At 37.4% G+C, this 16,905-nt stretch overlaps 1 protein-coding gene across 3 annotated transcripts in view; it reads right to left on the bottom strand.

The window, feature by feature from the left end:
• The window catches only part of LOC131433908 (uncharacterized), a 289,089-nt gene that overhangs the window by 86,447 nt on the left and 185,737 nt on the right, over nt 1-16,905 (bottom strand). Inside the window, exon 1 of one of the 3 annotated variants that reach the window (XM_058600523.1) lies at nt 15,309-15,719. The exons of the other annotated variants lie outside the window; for them this stretch is intronic. The gene's annotated coding sequence lies outside the window, so the exon portion shown is untranslated. Of the gene's footprint in view, nt 1-15,308; nt 15,720-16,905 lie in introns of those variants that run through there. 3 annotated transcript variants of the gene reach the window in all.

Here is a 16,905-nt window from a genome sequence, read left to right as displayed (position 1 = left end):
ATTCAGTGTCTGGCTCATTGATGCATGTCACGCATGTGGAAATACTGTCGCGTGAGCGCATAATTCGGGTGAACTCTGTGGGAGCATTAAAATAAAATTTTGCAGATGTAAAGATACATAAAGTCATGTAAATTATGTTTTTTTGTATAAGATAGTCTATATTGTCTAAACTTAGATTCAAATCTAAACTTAGATTCAAATGAAAGGTCTTATGGTCTCATACAACTTTCTTGAATTTCATTTGGATCCGACTTCCGGTTCCGGAATTACCAAGAAATATGTGCAAATTTAAAAAAATGCGCAATCAATTTTCTCTGAAATTTCCTTACCGAATTTCACAAACTAAGACGCAAATAAAAGGTCTTGAAATTCTTTAAAAAGTCCCCGAAAAGTTGATCCAGATCCCACTTCCGGTTCCGGTAATACAGTGCGATTAGCGAAAATTTTCATTTTCATGAGTATTTTTTCACAAGCGGTGGCAAAGCGAGGTGCATGTTTTTAAAAAACTTACTGCTAAATTCATCTAGTTGGCAGATCTTGTTAGTGAATATATAAAACTACTTTGGGACTACTAGTCTCCGGTTTCCGCTTCCGGAAGCACCGATCATAGTGAAAAAATCTCCAAAAACGGAACTCACTTCGATTTCTCAGCAACGGTTAAGCCGATTTTCACGAATTATGATTCAAATTAAAGCTCTCATTGTCTTTATATATACTGTGCAATTTCATCCTAATCCGACTTGCGGTTCCGAAATTATAGAGCGATGAGTGTCAACACATTCATATTGAAAATGACGATGCAAAACTAGTACGCGACGGTACGTGCGGCTTTGCTCCGTTCGCAGCGTGCTTTGTTCAATTTTGTATAGCGTGCAGGGTTGCCACATTAAAATTTTTATTTTTCATTTATTCTATTTGTAAATACTTGTTAGTATTTTTAGAAGATCATGATAACGATGCTTTTCTATAAAAGTGCAATTATTGCCTTTTTCATATAGAAAGTTTATACAATCACTTGAAAAATTGACTAGTGAAAAAAGTGTTCTATATCATTCGACACAGTTCATGGAGCAATGTATGTGTATGTGTGTGAGTATGTGAGTAGTCCCATAGGTTGCTATTGAATTTCACACCTTCATTTGGAGCGACAAAGGGTAAAATTCTTCTAAATTTGGCTTAAAACTGATTCAATTTGTAGGCTACATTAGTTACTTACTAAACGAACCGATTTTGGCTATACTGGTTCCAAGTTCCCGGTTCCAAAACTACCAGAAGTAGTGGTCAAATAGTTTAAAAAGAGACTCACTCAATTTTCTTAGAGATGATTTGATCGATTTCCAAAAACAGGCTCAAAAAAAAGTTCTTATAGTCTCATAGGTTGCTGTGTAATTTCATGCGGGTCCGATTTCCGGTTCCAGAACTAAAGGGTAAAGAGTGTTTAATCATTTAGTGCGACGATGCAAAATAAAGAAAAATTCTGATTAACTTGACAATACAATTTGAAAAGGTTATATTAGTTTACACCCAAAGAAAGTTTATTATTTTATTCAAGATTGAAAAAATATTTCTTCACTAAATCTTCTGATGATATTTTCGAAAATGTAGGGGAGAATGTTCGGTTACCGGCACCCTTTTCTTTTAAGCTTATAACTTCTGACTAAGTGCACATTATGCGGTCATATATACATCAATGGAAAGCTAAAGTTCCTAGCTAACAACTGAATAAGAAACTAAGTTGAAATTATCGATTGAAAAAACTTTATTATCAATTTAGTAAAGTGATTAATTTTGGCCATTTCAAAAAAGGTGTTCGGTTACCGGCACCCCAAGAAATTTCGCTAAAATTAGAAAAATATAAGTAAAGAGTGTAATTATTCAAAGAAAAAACGGAATTTATTCTTCTCGGAGGCGTTTTGGACAAAAGTCTTCATTATCTGATGGTGGCTTCGCCTTGGCTCTCTTGGCCAAAGATTTGTATGGTGGCGCCTTTGGTGTGATTAGGCCGGTTTTTCATCGTCTTTTCGGGATTGAATACATTGCTTCAGCCGAATTTATTGGCTTCTTATCGACTAAGCAACGTTTAATGGCATTATTCAGTGCATTAAAGTTCATTTCCCTTGATTTTGACGATTTGTTTGAAGTCGCCGTCACCCGAGATGCCAGGTAATACAATAAGTGTAGCTAGCAAATACGAAAAGAACGCGCCAATTTCCAAAAGTCTACAATTTCTGACGAATATCTGCAAGCAATCGAAGTTTCAAAAGTCTGTAAAGAGTCTTTAGACGAAAAAAGGCTCACATGTTAACTAAAACATTCGATAATTTACAGACAAATTTGCAGACTAGGCACCTCTGCATATTATTGACAATTTTTCGCGATTTGTCGAACCTTGGGGTGCCGGTAACCGAAAGCGGTAGACATTTTGAAAGTGACGAAAAAAAACTTTGGTTGCGAAAACTTTGATAGCATCCGGTATTAAATCACGAAAAAGATTGATTTCACTTCATAACTATTCAATCCACTCACCTTTTCGATTGATGCTTTTCAATTTATGACACTACAAAAAAGTCATAAAAAACTTTTGTGTTGATTTTCACGCAATTAAAATTTGTTTTGAGCGCAGCAAAAAGTACAAGAGTCTGTTTGATTTGGTACTCGGCACAAAAGGAACGTACTGCTATTACACACACATGACATTTGTCGGAATGACGCTATCTGCTTTCTCTCGAAAGTTACTGCCGGCAACCGAACATCTTCCCCTAAGTAATATGAGAAAGGCATCATTACACCACTAGGTGGATTAAAAAAGGTTTTTCTTACTTTGAAATCTGAAGATCAATTGATTTCTTTTTTTAGAACTGAACTCGAAAATGATTCTGTTTATGGAAAGATTTGCAGTTGGTCAACCAGCAGATATCGATGAAACTGCACGGAAAGACCGAAATCAGCATTTTGGCGAAAAAATTAGTTGATTTTCTGATTTTAGTTAGTTATTTTTTGAGACAACTAAAAAATCTTACTTTTGCTAATTTAGATTTTTTAATTCTAATTCCCTTAATAATAATAAAATATTTGTTGAAATTACTATTTTTTTAGTTGAATTCACCAATTAAACGAGCTTTCATTTCTTAGCTAATGCACACTTCATATCCATTCAACTAATTTTTTAGTTGAATTAGACAAATAAAACGTTGTTTTTAACCAACGTAAATGGTTGAATTTGATTCTGCAATTAGCAGCTATATGGCACTCTGTCACGGAAAAAACGTTAACACCGTAATGACTACTAGCCACTAGATGGCACGAAAAAAATTTCAATCGCGGTAATCTTTTCTATATTGGCAGGTATAAATACGATGTTGTATTGGAGAAAAAGACATAAGCGAAACATAAACTTCTTTTTGAAATTTTTTCTTTTAAATCGCTGTTTTCTTCATTCGACTTCGCGAAATCGACTCTCTCACTGAAAATTTTGAGCACTCGGAAAGCAAAAACCGGACGGCGTAGCCCGGTAGGTTGGAAGATACAAAAAAACATCATTTGACATATACAATTAGAGAGCAACATTCGAAACTTACTTCACTGTTCCGCGTAAAAACATTATTAGGCACAATCGCTTCAAATACGCACAAATTATGAATAAATACACTTTCCACTAACAGTTTACGTCATTTTTACATATCGGTTTAGAAATTTGTACATGGATATATCGTAACACATGCGAAAAACATCTAAACAATTTGCAAGCAGTTTCAAGAAGACTGTCCATTTTAGCTTTTTAATGGATTGTTTTGCTTTGACACTTCTCATGAGTTTTTGGCTAATAAACTTGTTAATAAAACCAATTTCATTTTTGTTTTCTTTGTGCTATCCTTCAGTAATGATGGTAATAGATAAATAGAAACAATTTTTCTGATTGTAATATCAAAATTAGTTGTCAATGAGAATTTCGTGTTGAATTGAAATATTGCTGGTTTGTGTCCAGGATATTCGCCAACTAAACACATTCTCTAAAAATAAGAGTTTTTTTCAGCAAAGTAAATTCTCAATTTTAACTAATTTTATTGTTATTTTGGAAATTTTGTTGTTAAAATCAACTAATTCAAAAACAGTTATACGAATTAGGCGCAGAGCTAATTTCGGTCGTTCCGTGTGGGAAGTTTTATGAGAACGATTTTGGCAAGAAAAGGTTACTCAGTGACAGAGATATTTAGATATTTGCAACTTCTGAAAAAGGCACAATGAACAGGCAAATAGTCTGAAGGAAGTTTGAGATAAATCTTACAAACATATAAATAGATAAGAGGGCTTCTTCCAGAGTTTGTGCGTTTCTTTCATATACTTGTTACAGTACCAGGATCATCTGTGCTCGAATGAACGAAGTTTTTCGGTTCTTCGCAGGATGAAAACGTACTCAGGATCAACAATGTTGCAAGATCGACTCAATAACGTTGCTATTTCACGTGTCTATTGCGGCATAACCGACAAACTCAATTTAGAAAAATTGCCAGACGACTTTGTGTCAACGACAAAGCTACTTGTATATTCCTTTTCATTCAAGAATAATATAAACGCAGCTGACGACTTTTTTTTAAGAAAGTAAACTACCCACTCGGATTAAAAATTATCTGCTGGGCCTGCATAAGCCAATTATAGCTAATTCTCGAACCCACGTATCGAGGGCTTAACCGATGGGACGTGAAATTGAGCGAATTCGAATTATTACGAGTAGCCATTTTCGTCCCAGTCTCCTTTATTTCAATTTGCTTTTCGAAACAACCTGTTATGAAAAATACTGATTAACTATATCTACTTCCCATTTATCAAAACTTAATGAAAAACAGACTAAACTGGACTGGAAGAAAATTATTCGAAAAAGTATCCCACGAAGTTGGACTCCAACTGAGGGAGAAACCACATTCACAGAAAGTATTCCGATTCACATTTGCGTAATGAGCTAAACTAAATTGATGGCAGCTTACGTCACAGCAAAAGACATAAAATAAATCATAACCTGCTTCGTTGCTTTTATTCGATATCATTGCATGTTGGCATTTGACGTCTACCGTCGATGGCTCCTTCGTTATCATGGAATTAACTGTACGTCAATAGAAACCAATTTTATCGGTATCGTGCACCCTTGACAGACCCATTATCACATTATACTCAATTATTGACAGCAGGTTGACCTTCGAGAAAACCACGCGCATGTCATCACTGTAAGATCTACCTTCCCTTTGTGAACGAATGCCCGACCTGCCGACTGTTTATTGCTTATTTATCAATTACGCTGCAATCTAGAAATAGGAATCAACGAGCAGCAGAGCATTCGATCCTTATAGAACATTGAAAATAGTTGTCCTCTAAAAAGTCTTTACTTAGTAAAGTGACTGAAATTGCACTTTTTTCCCCAACCCACAGCTATCCAAATGATTGAACGGTGGTCCACCCAACGCGCTGGTAATTGCATTTACTGCCAACCTCGGCAGAATCAATTTGCCGACAAATATTTGTCCAAAAGCGACCAACGAGTGGATAATTGGTTTGTTGATAGGATTCGCGTGCTCGCGCTATGCACCTTCAAAGTACGCAAATGACGTCGACTGCAGGCGCTGATTTTCATGGGGATCTGGACAGCGGGAAACAAGAAAATCCATCAATTTCAGTTCCTGCGTAATTGAATGCCCGATGGCCTACTGGCTGGTGATGAATTAGTCGTTTATCTAATATCTCCAATCGTTCACGAGCTGTCATCTTTCCTTCCTAGAAATAGTACACGCGGCAGATCGTTCGGTGGCGGCGGCGGCGGCGGCGACGGCGACGGCGCGTGTGTGTAGAGCATGACCAGTACAGTTTGCCGCTTGAAGCTCCACAAAACTGCCGGCAAATTACCTACTGACCTAGACCTGCACCGTGCAAAAAGAAGCCAGTCATGGACCGGTGATCCGCTGTATGTGCACTGGTAGCGGATCATTGGGCCCAATTACAATACGTGACCTATCAGGTGGAAAACGCAGAGTTTGTTGGATGATCGGAATAGGTTTCGATATTGAATCCAATGATTCCATATCATATCGGATTAGCCAATAGCAACAGCAAGCATAAATATCAGAAGCTAATTTTGTTTTGTACTGAAAACCGTAGAATGAATAAATTCACTTGAGAATTTCAGGCACTGGATATCATGCATTGGGGCCGTTCCAAGTTCCGATAACGATAAGGTCTTTGAATTCACATCAAGGTTAGGACACTTTCGTAAGCCGTAGCTTTTATCAGCACTTTCGTCCAGCTTGTCAGTGAACATACATTCTGAAGCAGTCAATCTTGTTTTATCACTTTGTGATTCAATTTTCCCTTCAACTATTTTGCAGTAAAAGAATAACTCCAAATGTATTTGAAGTTTTAACCAGTGGCGTCTGGTCCTTATGTGCACCTCGTGCACTGCACAACCAGTCAAATTGAAGGCATCCAAATCCGCATTCAATTTTTTTTAGATTCTTTATTCATTATTCGATGAAATCAGGTCGGATGGTACCGATGATACCGAACTTGGATACGCACCTTCTAGAGAGGCTTCTGTGGCTTATGCTTATGGCAGTTGAAAACAAATTGCTGTTTTAATTGCAACGTCAAAACGGTTCTGTTCATGATGTTATTGACAGATTTGCTCGACGTGCTAATCACGAAATTCTTCTATTGTATTGATGATACAAAATAGGTTTAATGAAAAAAAAATCCCATCCAAAAGTACATTGTTATTTCATTGTTTTGAAAAACACAAGCTAATATTCATTCGCCAATCTTTAGTCCTCACTTACAACGAACTATTTCATCTGATTTCATACCACATGCTCAGTGCGTAATTTTTGTCACGAGACGCCACTGGTTTTAACGGAATAAGGTACTGACAATTTGTGTAATTTAGCAGAGTGGGTACTTCAAAGAGTACGGGTTTGAGCTAACTTGACTATTTTATTGACGTAGAACTACGTCTTTCTTTACTATGCTCACCTGAGTGCATTTTAAAAATTTTGACAACACGAAAGTGTAACGAAATTACTCCAGAACTTTTTCACTATTTGAGTATTTCCTCTAATTCTTTCACGAAACGAATGGAAAAAGGTGTAAGATTGTTGTTAAAACCATGTTTATTACGTATAACGTGCTTAAAGAGTGTAAAATAGGTCCAAACGCGAAACATCAAAATCAATCGAATCTATAAATAGGTTGCACGTTTGTTAGCTTTAGTCTATGATAATCAATGAACGGAAACACATCGAGTGCGCAGGCCTCCATCTACGTCAAGTCAATGGAACTACACTCGGCTTTATCTAAATGGTGCTTCAGTCAATGGCGAATATAAGGTTCCAATCCTCAAGCCTAAACGCAGAAAAACAACAACTAGTTTTTCTGTGAGCATATCTGCTATTGGACGTTCGCAGTGTGAGTTTAGCTTCAAACAAGAGCGATTGCTGGTCGTTTGCATTGGAGAAAAAGAAAACAAAAAGTGGACAAAGATGGGAAACATTATACAAAATCAGCTCTTCTAATGGCTCTCTAGATGTTATCTAAAGAACTATTAAGATTACTTCTTTCCAAATCGAAGGTAAAAATCATCAGTTTAGTGCAAATCTAGAACAATTTGATTAGCTTTGTGAGAAATTCTCACCAAACGAGCACAAAAAAAGCTAGTATTTGGCTGCATCGCGTTGGAGAAAAATGTTCCGAACAGTGTTCGATATCGAAGAGAATTCCACAATTTGGCCCTTCTGAAAGCCGGAAATAAATCCCGTACAGCATTCTGACAGTTTCTTTCAATGGAATTTGTTAATCCAAATTTAAAAAAAATTCTGTATGTTGTTATTTTCGCCTTAAGGACCGCCTATTTGTTGAAAAGCTACAAAGGAAATCACGTTAACAGAAAGCTCTTAACCAAAATTGGTTTAGTATTAAATCAATCGGCATTGTGAGCTGTTTGAGAGATTGTGTCATCCAGCTACTGGTCGTTTGCATTGGCGAAAAAAAAAAGAAAAGTGGGCAACGATGGGGAACATTATACAAAATCAGCCCTTCTAATGGATCGAAATGTTATCTAAATAACTATTAAAATTACTTCTTTGCAAATCGAAGGTAAAAATCATCAGCTTAGTGCAAATCTAGAATAATTTGATTAGCTTCGTGCACTTTTCGCTGTGCGGCATTCGCACCAAGCGGCTGCATCGCATTCGAGAAATATGTTTCAAACAGTGTTTAATATCGTAGAGAATTCCACAATATGGCCTTTCTGAAAGACGAAAATGAATCCCGTACAGGATTTTGATAGTTTTTTTCATTCAAATATTGAGACGTATGAAATGTTAAAATATATGAGCGATTGTACGAGTTGTGTTACGATTATATTTATGTAGTGACTTGTTCTAGGTCAAGGCTCAAACTTACAAATGACTTGGAATGGTGCCCTACCTGCTGTCATACTACAAACGTAATCATCTGTAACAAAATAGTCCTTTCCAAGACTCCAAAGCCACTAACTGTCCTTTTCAAGAGTATAAAAGTATCACAAAGAACTTATTTAGATAACTGCCTTATACTGCATCTCTAATCTCTAAAATACAAACGCTATCTTCCAAAACCGAATGGTTCTTTTCAGGACTACAAAATCTTAAACGGTCAAACGATATCAAATCAGTTAATATTTATAAACATCACGATTGCAGTCCTACGTCAATCTAGCGGCTATGTTTCTGACATAAGCCACTCCAAGTTTTTGTTTCACGTTTCGTCTTCGACTCATTAATTCATTAGCAGTTCATGTTGAACTGATAATACCACCTCGCAATTTAAGTAGTAGTAGTAGTATTAAATGCTTTTCCTATATCACTTCATGTTTTCACTAGAGATGGTCGGGTAAGCATTTTTTCACACCCGAACCCGACCCGCACCCGATTAAAAATAAAAAAACTTTCACCCGTACCCGGCCCGAACCCGAGATCAATTTTTCTTCCAAACCCGAACCCGATCCGTACCCGATGAAAAATAAAAATCTTTACCCGTACCCGAAAAAAATCCTGAAACCCGAAAAAAATCCGAAGCTAGTACAAAATTTTTTAACCCGAACTTTTAAACCAGAACCCGACCAGTACTCGTTGAAAAAGAAAAAATCGGCATTAGAACCCGACCCGAACAAACAAATACCCGAACCCGACTAATACTTGTCGGGTTCGGGTTCGGGTCGGGTTTTGGGTTTCGGGAACCCGTAACCCGATCATCTCTGGTTTGAACCTAATTGCCATGTGTCCTACTGACACCTCAGGCGAAAACAACTTTACAAATTTATGACCGTAGATATATAGTAGTTATTAAGGGGTTCTAGTATTTCAAGGGAACCGACTTCCATTTGTTAGGCGCGTTTGGGATAAATAATTATTATAATTATTAATCGATTAAGTTTATTGTGTTATTTGTGATCTCCGAAAAAATTAATTTATCATTAATTTTATGACAAAACTTTTCTTCGTTGTTTTTTTTTAGAATGTCATTTGAATTATCGAATTGAATCAAATGATCAACACTTGAACTAAAACTAAAATTAGGGGTGATTTTATTAATTCTGACCCAATTATACCTTCTTTTGTTACTTCTGGTCAGGACAAAAGGCTCCCATGTTTATCGATTGTCATCTACGATAATCAACTGACTACAAGCCGATATTTTCTGGAAACTGTTTACTATGGAGAGCGTGACACTGTACACTAAAACATTATTCGCAACCAATTTACGACTAGATACATCTGCTTCAGTAAACAACAAACCAAACGCCTGGAGTAATAACAGCAATACACAAGACAAATCTTTAACAATAATAAAAGTAATAAACAGGAAAAATCCCACAAATAAACTGGAACGATGACGTGATAAGAAATCCTTTAACCCCCGCCCTCTCCGCCTTATATTCTGTATGTCAATGAGAGTGCCCCACCCCCGAAGCAAAGGATAACAACGAGACCCAGTATTAAAACCTGTTTTAATCTACCTAGTGGTGTAATGATGCCTTACTCATATAACCTATATTTTCAAAAATACCACTAGAAGATTCTGTCAGTTTTTTTCAAACGTGTATAAATTAGAAACTTGTTTTGTGTATAAACTAACATAATCTTTCCTTTTTCAGTTATGTCGAATTAATAAGAATTTTTCTTTATTTTGCATCGCGCACTAAATAACAGTTTGAAATTTTACACACATTTCACCACATAGTTTCGGAACCAGAAGTCGAACCTGGATGAAATTCAGCACCCTATGAGACTGTAGGACATTTCATTTGAGCCTAAGTTGGTGAGAATCGATTACACCATCTCCGAAAAAAATGAGTGAGTTTCGTTTCAGAGTTTTGATTTCCGGTACTTCCGGAACCGGGAACTGGGAGTCGGTATAGTCTGAAAATTAAAACAGGTTTGAGTCAAGTCCCGGGTTGGCAGTTCAATGCGTAGGGCGGTGGTCTTACAAACCAGTTGTCGTATGTTCGAGCCCCGATCTGGAAGGATTCGTAGTGTCAGTAGAATCGTAACACCAGCCATGCACTGGTTCTGTACACTCTGAATCGGCTGCGAAGTCTGTTGAAACAGAAGGTCAAATTCCACTACAGGAATGTGATACCAAGGCTTTGCTTTTTTAAGTCAAATCTGGAATAATTTTACCCTTTTTTGCATCGTTGCTCTAAATGGCGGTGTGCAATTTCGAACACACTTTACCCTATAATTCCGGAACCGGAAGGCGGATCCGGATGAAATTCAATAGCAACCTATGGGACTATGAGACCTATGGGACTATTGAGCCTAAGTGTGTAAAAATCGGTTGAGCCATCTCCGAAAAAAATTAACATTTATTGACACATACATACACATACATACATACATACATACTTACATACACACACAGACATTGCTTAGCTCGATTAACTGTATCCGGCCTCCAGGCCAATTATTACTAGTCAATTTTACAAGCGATTGCATAACCTTTCTATATGAGAAAGGCAAAAGGTTTACTTATATGAAACAGAATCGTTATTATGATTTTGTGATAATATTAACATATGGGTACAAATTGAATAACAGAGAATATCAAAGATGGTAAAAATCACAAATGGTCCCATCTACTAATGACGGTTTACCTATCGTAACTTTTCTTGCTAATATTTTAGCGTAATTCTTTGTATTTTCTAAGATTTCTCCTGTTAAGATAGAAAGATGTAATGTAAGATACTAAAAATAAATTATTGCCAACTACATTACAATAAACGCTACCTCTAAAAAGAAGTAGCTGTCATTTTCAGATTCGGTTCAATGACTTTATCATTTCGTTGCGCTTCAATTTCTTATCATTTTCCTACATTCATAATAACTGATGATAACTATAGATTTAAATGAGTCAACCCTGCAGGCCTCACGAAATTTATCAAAGTACGCTGTGTGCTTCGTTCGCAAAGGAGGTGGTGTTTTCTTCTTCCGTACCAGCACGTACCGATGCGTACCGATTTTGCATCGTTATTTTGTTTGACGGTTTGAAAGTTTCACCGCTCATCGTCATATAATTTCGGAAGCGGTAGCCGGATCTGGATGAAATTTCGTTTTAAGAACTTTCCTTCATTATTACCGGTGTTTCCAGCACCGGAAACCCGGGACTCGTAGCCCCAAAGTAGGTTTATATATCCATCAACTGACAAAATCTGCTAACTAGATGAATTTACCAGTAAGTTTAAAAAAAATTGCACCTCGTTTTGTCATCGCTTGTGAAAAAATACTCATGAAATTGAAAATTTTCTACTTATCGCGCTGTATTTTCAAATCCGGAAGTCGGATCTGGATCAACTACACACACCGACACATGTACACAGACATTTTGTGATTTCGACGAACTGAGTCAAATGGTATATGATACTCGGTTGTAAAGTCGGTGATTGCATAGCCTTTCTATATAAGAAAGGCAAAAAATAATTTTTCAATTACTCTCATTTTCTTACTCAAAATGAGTACGGTCCGTTTAGTTCTAGTTTTCAGCAGGTTAGTTAAATTCCTTACACACATTCAAAACTGCTCTTGTACATCGATTATTTGAAGTTAAACTGCAATGAACATATGTTTTTTTTTCAAAAACATACAACAATCAGAACAATTTGTGATGCTGTTGAAATTTTTCAGAAGTGATTTTCAGACAAAAAAAATCATCGATCAGAAAACTCACTGCAGAAATGTTCAGTACTGATTTCTTGCAAACGCGATTCTCACTGAAACTGATTTCACATGGGAAAAAATCAGTTGTGAAAAGTTCACTAGGGAATGTTCTGCTCGATGATATTCAAGAATAAAGGCTGGCGCGTGTCTCGCTCTGCGTATTACATTGCTCTCTCGCCTTTGTACAAAACGACTCTAGATGGGCCGGGTGACCAGAAAAGTTTCGATATTTTTGGTTACAAGTTTGCATAAAATGTGTCTGCATCCAATAAAGCTACCGCTTGTTTAGCAGCCTTGCTGTGCCGATTTTATTTCTCTCATTTTTCGTTCCATTACCAGAAAACTGTAGCAGAAACAATGGTGCGTACATAAAAATCGACTTACCTTCACAAAAATAACATTCACTTCATTTTTATAGCGACAACACCTATGTTGTTATGCACCAATCGTTTCGAAATTAAATTATCTAGACATTGTTAGGGTTGATTTTTCATCCATACTTTTGAAGGCAAGATATCCAATGAACAAGTTGAAAGACGGCGTTTTCAGCTATGCAACTCTTCCTTCAGAAAAAAGATTTTCCCGACCGCTAAAGTCAATGCATCATTCTGAAATTTTTACAGAATAATCTAAAATAATTTTCTAAACGATTGTCAGTTGGGTTTTTGGATATTCGTCACCGTTTCTGAGAAAATCAGTTTTGAAGCGTGAAAATAGCCCTCTAAATCACGCTGAAAAACACTGGCCTCAGCCCTTAATCTAAATAATGCAGTGTAACTAGTCAGCTGGAATGCAAACAGCCTTCGGTCGCTATAATCACTGTTTGGAATGTGGAAAAAAATATTGTTGTTCATATTGACCACCTTACGTGCCTTGAAAATATTTCAGTCATTATTTCTCAGTTGCGAATGAAAATATAATAATTAAATCTTGCACTAATCACTTCGGTGTCGAATGCAAACGTAGTGGAAATTGAGCATGGAAATGTCATCGGAGACTCTTCTCACTTTCGATTATCTCTTTCAAGGATGGCTTTTATCGTATAAAAGAACGCTCTCTAGCAACTCTTCACACGATTCAAACAGTGCCATCAAAGAGAGACGTATATCATCGAAGCAACAAAAACTCGGCATGGTTCGTTTAACATAGACACCAGTGCGAGAGCGATTTTCTCTCGATGACTTATCTGAGAATCAAAGGTTAGCACGCTGCTGTGGGGCAGGCATGTCCAAACACTGCACTGCGTGCTTCATATAACCATCGCCACCGCTTGTATTGAGAATGCCATTGCGTGCCAGTGCACAAAGAGAAACACGAAACGCAATATCCGAAGCCTCGGTGCTCGTGGCGCTGTTTTATTTTCGGCGCTGGTGTTTCAAGCTTCGGCATACACCGAAACTGCGTGTTTTCGGTTTCGTTAAACACCGGAGCCGAGTGTTTTCAATTTCGCGAAGGCACCGAAAAGCACCTATGCGTTGGTTATATTGTCAATCAATTGAATTCAATCAGACGCGTATTGATGAAAAAAGAATTAATCATTCAAACGCATTTTTCGTCATACCGTGGCGCTATAGGTGCTTATAGTACAAGCAACGTATATGGCAAAATCGGAAACACTCGGCTTCGGTGTTTGCCGAAGTCAGGAACACTCGACTTCAGTGCTGCCCGAAAATCCAAACACCGTTGCTTGGCAATTACACGACCACCGGTACGGGTGCTTTTTCTACTGCGTTCGGAGTGTGTTTTTCAACACGGGAAAGAAGCGTAGCATTCAATACTCCTGGTGGTGTGCTCACGAGTGATGGTGAGTACCGTGCAGAACGGATCCGTGTTTTTGCCATGCCTGCTGTGGGGATTCTCTCTGAAGCAACAAACGGTCGCTTATTCTCGTTTCGCGATCCGATTCTATATGGGCAGTTGATAATTGCGATACAATCATTTTACTATTACCGCGTATTCTAACTATGTGCATATAACCTTTGTATAAGTTGTGTCTATGAAAATGTCTGTGAATGCTTCACACAAGGGTTTTGAAATATTGCAACCTAATATGAGAGTCATCAAGTCGAATCATCGATTCGATTTTCTTCGATAATTGTCAACCTGCGATTTTCTCTTGGTAAATTCCACATAGCGCCAATCATTATCAGACTGTATATTTTTTTTAAGGGCCGTGAAATACTCAGATTATGAAGTGGAGCGGAGTAATGTAGAAAAATTCTATCACGGAGAGACACGAGCTCTTGTAGCATCTTCTACCGGGTAGAAAATGTTGTATACAATATAGATAAATATCGAGCAGCTTATGTCAAATTATCGGCAATCACCAACACTGATCTCTTTAGCGATATTTTTGTGGATGAAAATTCGGCATTTAGTTTCGTTGACATAAAAAATCACTTGTGAACCTCGAGGATCTGAGTTTTGTGGATGCTTGTTTCATGAATGAGAATCTCGGAAGTGAAAATTTTTTTTAGAAAATCTCGTGAACTCATTTTTTCACAAGTGATAATGATTACTCCAACACTGGCTGGCTGTCATATAAATACGATTTATATGATTTACAATATGAAATGAACAATAAATCTTAGATAACTTTGCCAATCAAAATTTAAAATACAGCTACACTGACTTCAAATATTCACGTATTCCACGGATAGATAATAATTTCAACATACTTTGATACACGATTCTTATCAGTATCGTAAGCATTTAGCAATTTAAGGCGTAGTGCATCAACACCGATATGCAATGCACTTCAGAACTGATGTGATTCGTTGTTGATTTCATCGTATTTTCAAATAACCTCACGGATTTGTCTGTTGCATTGAAACGTTTAGCAAGTAGAACAAACTCAATACAGCAAATCACTTAACATTGGTGTGTTAATTCTTTGCTCTGTATGGCTGCTCACAAATAATTCAAACTTCTAAAAGATAATTCCAAAGCTAAGAAAGAACATTAACACAACAGCATAATACGATTAGAAAACTAATTGAAATCTTTCGGTAAATAACTCAAATATGAGTTCAAAATCCAACCAAACAATTGCCAGTGAATTGTCGAAATAATACTTACATTGTTATCCAGTGAAATAATTCCCATTTCTTCTAGAGTCTTATCATTTGTTTAGCAAACAACATCAACATCGACAAAAACAACACTTGTCACTCGCACAGCCCGATAGTAGACCCGTTCCGAATGTTTCGAAACAACAAAGATCCAAGACAAAATTCAGTCACGACCGTGAACTTCAGCCGCTGGCACTGCACTAACTACTACTGGACCGAGGTGATAAAATGCCGCGATGCTTGCCGATTTACGTCCCATTCTGCACCAGCTGCTCTGCTAGATGTTAGGTATGATGCCGCACTAAACACCCCCAATCCACTTGGTAGTCCGGAACACTGACATACCAACACTTAGATGAATGGATGAACACACAGCCGTTATCGGTCGTCGAGCGGTCCTCAGGCGGTCGTGGTTTATTTTTCCGATTCCGATGACTGACGCTGCGGATCTCACGTGCTATTCTTGTTGTTGTTGTTGCTGTTATTTTTGTGTTTAATACATAAACATATTTATTATCACCTAGTTATGGTGATGAATTTCGCACGTTTTATAGCAATTGCTACCTAGACAATACCAGGGCTTCATAACCTACCTTCGACATTTTGATTTTATGGTGTATTGTAAACACAAAAAAACAAGATTTTTTAGTGCTATTTCGAATCTCGGGCTGTTGAATGGAAATAATCCATTAACTGAACGTGAAACTTACGTGAAAAGTATATATCAAAATGCAACTGTAGCCATGATGCTGCATACACAAATCTTAAAAATCAGTAGTCTGTGAGTGTTTTTCATGCTTTATTGCTTTATGATGAACAGAAAACAAGTCAATTTGAAGTTAACAAATTTGCCTTTCTCATATAGAAAGCAGAGATGTCCATCTCCTCTGTGTGACGAAGAGCAAGCAAAATTTCTCCCCTCGCACTGACAACTTCAACGAGAGCTCTTCTCTTTCACATATATACACCACTGTTGTATAAAGTGTGCACGCATCATGAGTGCGTTTGTTTATTTCCTTTTACCTCCTCCACTGAATCGCACCAAAGTGCTAGAGCATTAGCTAATAAATTCTCTGAGGTGGATGCAGATACTTTCACAGAGGTGTACACGCCGGTGAGCACTCTGGTGTAGCACTCGGTTTTCATTGCAAATTTTTCATAGCAAGGCCAGATCTACTTTCTATTGATTGAAGTTCACAGAAGTGTTCGCTCACCATCACGCGCCAAAGATCACTTGGATGTATTTAGGCGAGAGCACGTGAGAGCGATTCGTGCGAAGAGAATGTTATTCTCTCGCACCAGCTTCTTTCAACACAGGCACGCACTCAAAGTCTGTCTGTCTGGACACTGAGAAGAAGTGCGCTTTCCTCTTTGTGTGGAGCGGAGCAAATGTATCCGCAGTGAAATGCCATCTCTGATAGAAAGACTATGCAATCGCTGCGAAACCCGACTTTACAACCGAGGTCCGGAGGGCTTAGTGTTATACACTATTTGGCTCAGTTCGTCGAGAACACAAAGTGTCTCAGAGATGGCTGAACCGATTTTTACAAACTCAGATTCAAATGAAAGGTCTTATGGTCCCATAGACTGCTATACAATTTTAT

Source organism: Malaya genurostris, chromosome 3, assembly GCF_030247185.1.
Source record: "Malaya genurostris strain Urasoe2022 chromosome 3, Malgen_1.1, whole genome shotgun sequence".
Lineage (NCBI taxonomy): Eukaryota > Metazoa > Arthropoda > Insecta > Diptera > Culicidae > Malaya > Malaya genurostris.
Note: the sequence above shows the minus strand (reverse complement) of the source record. Positions and strands in the feature narration are given on the sequence as shown.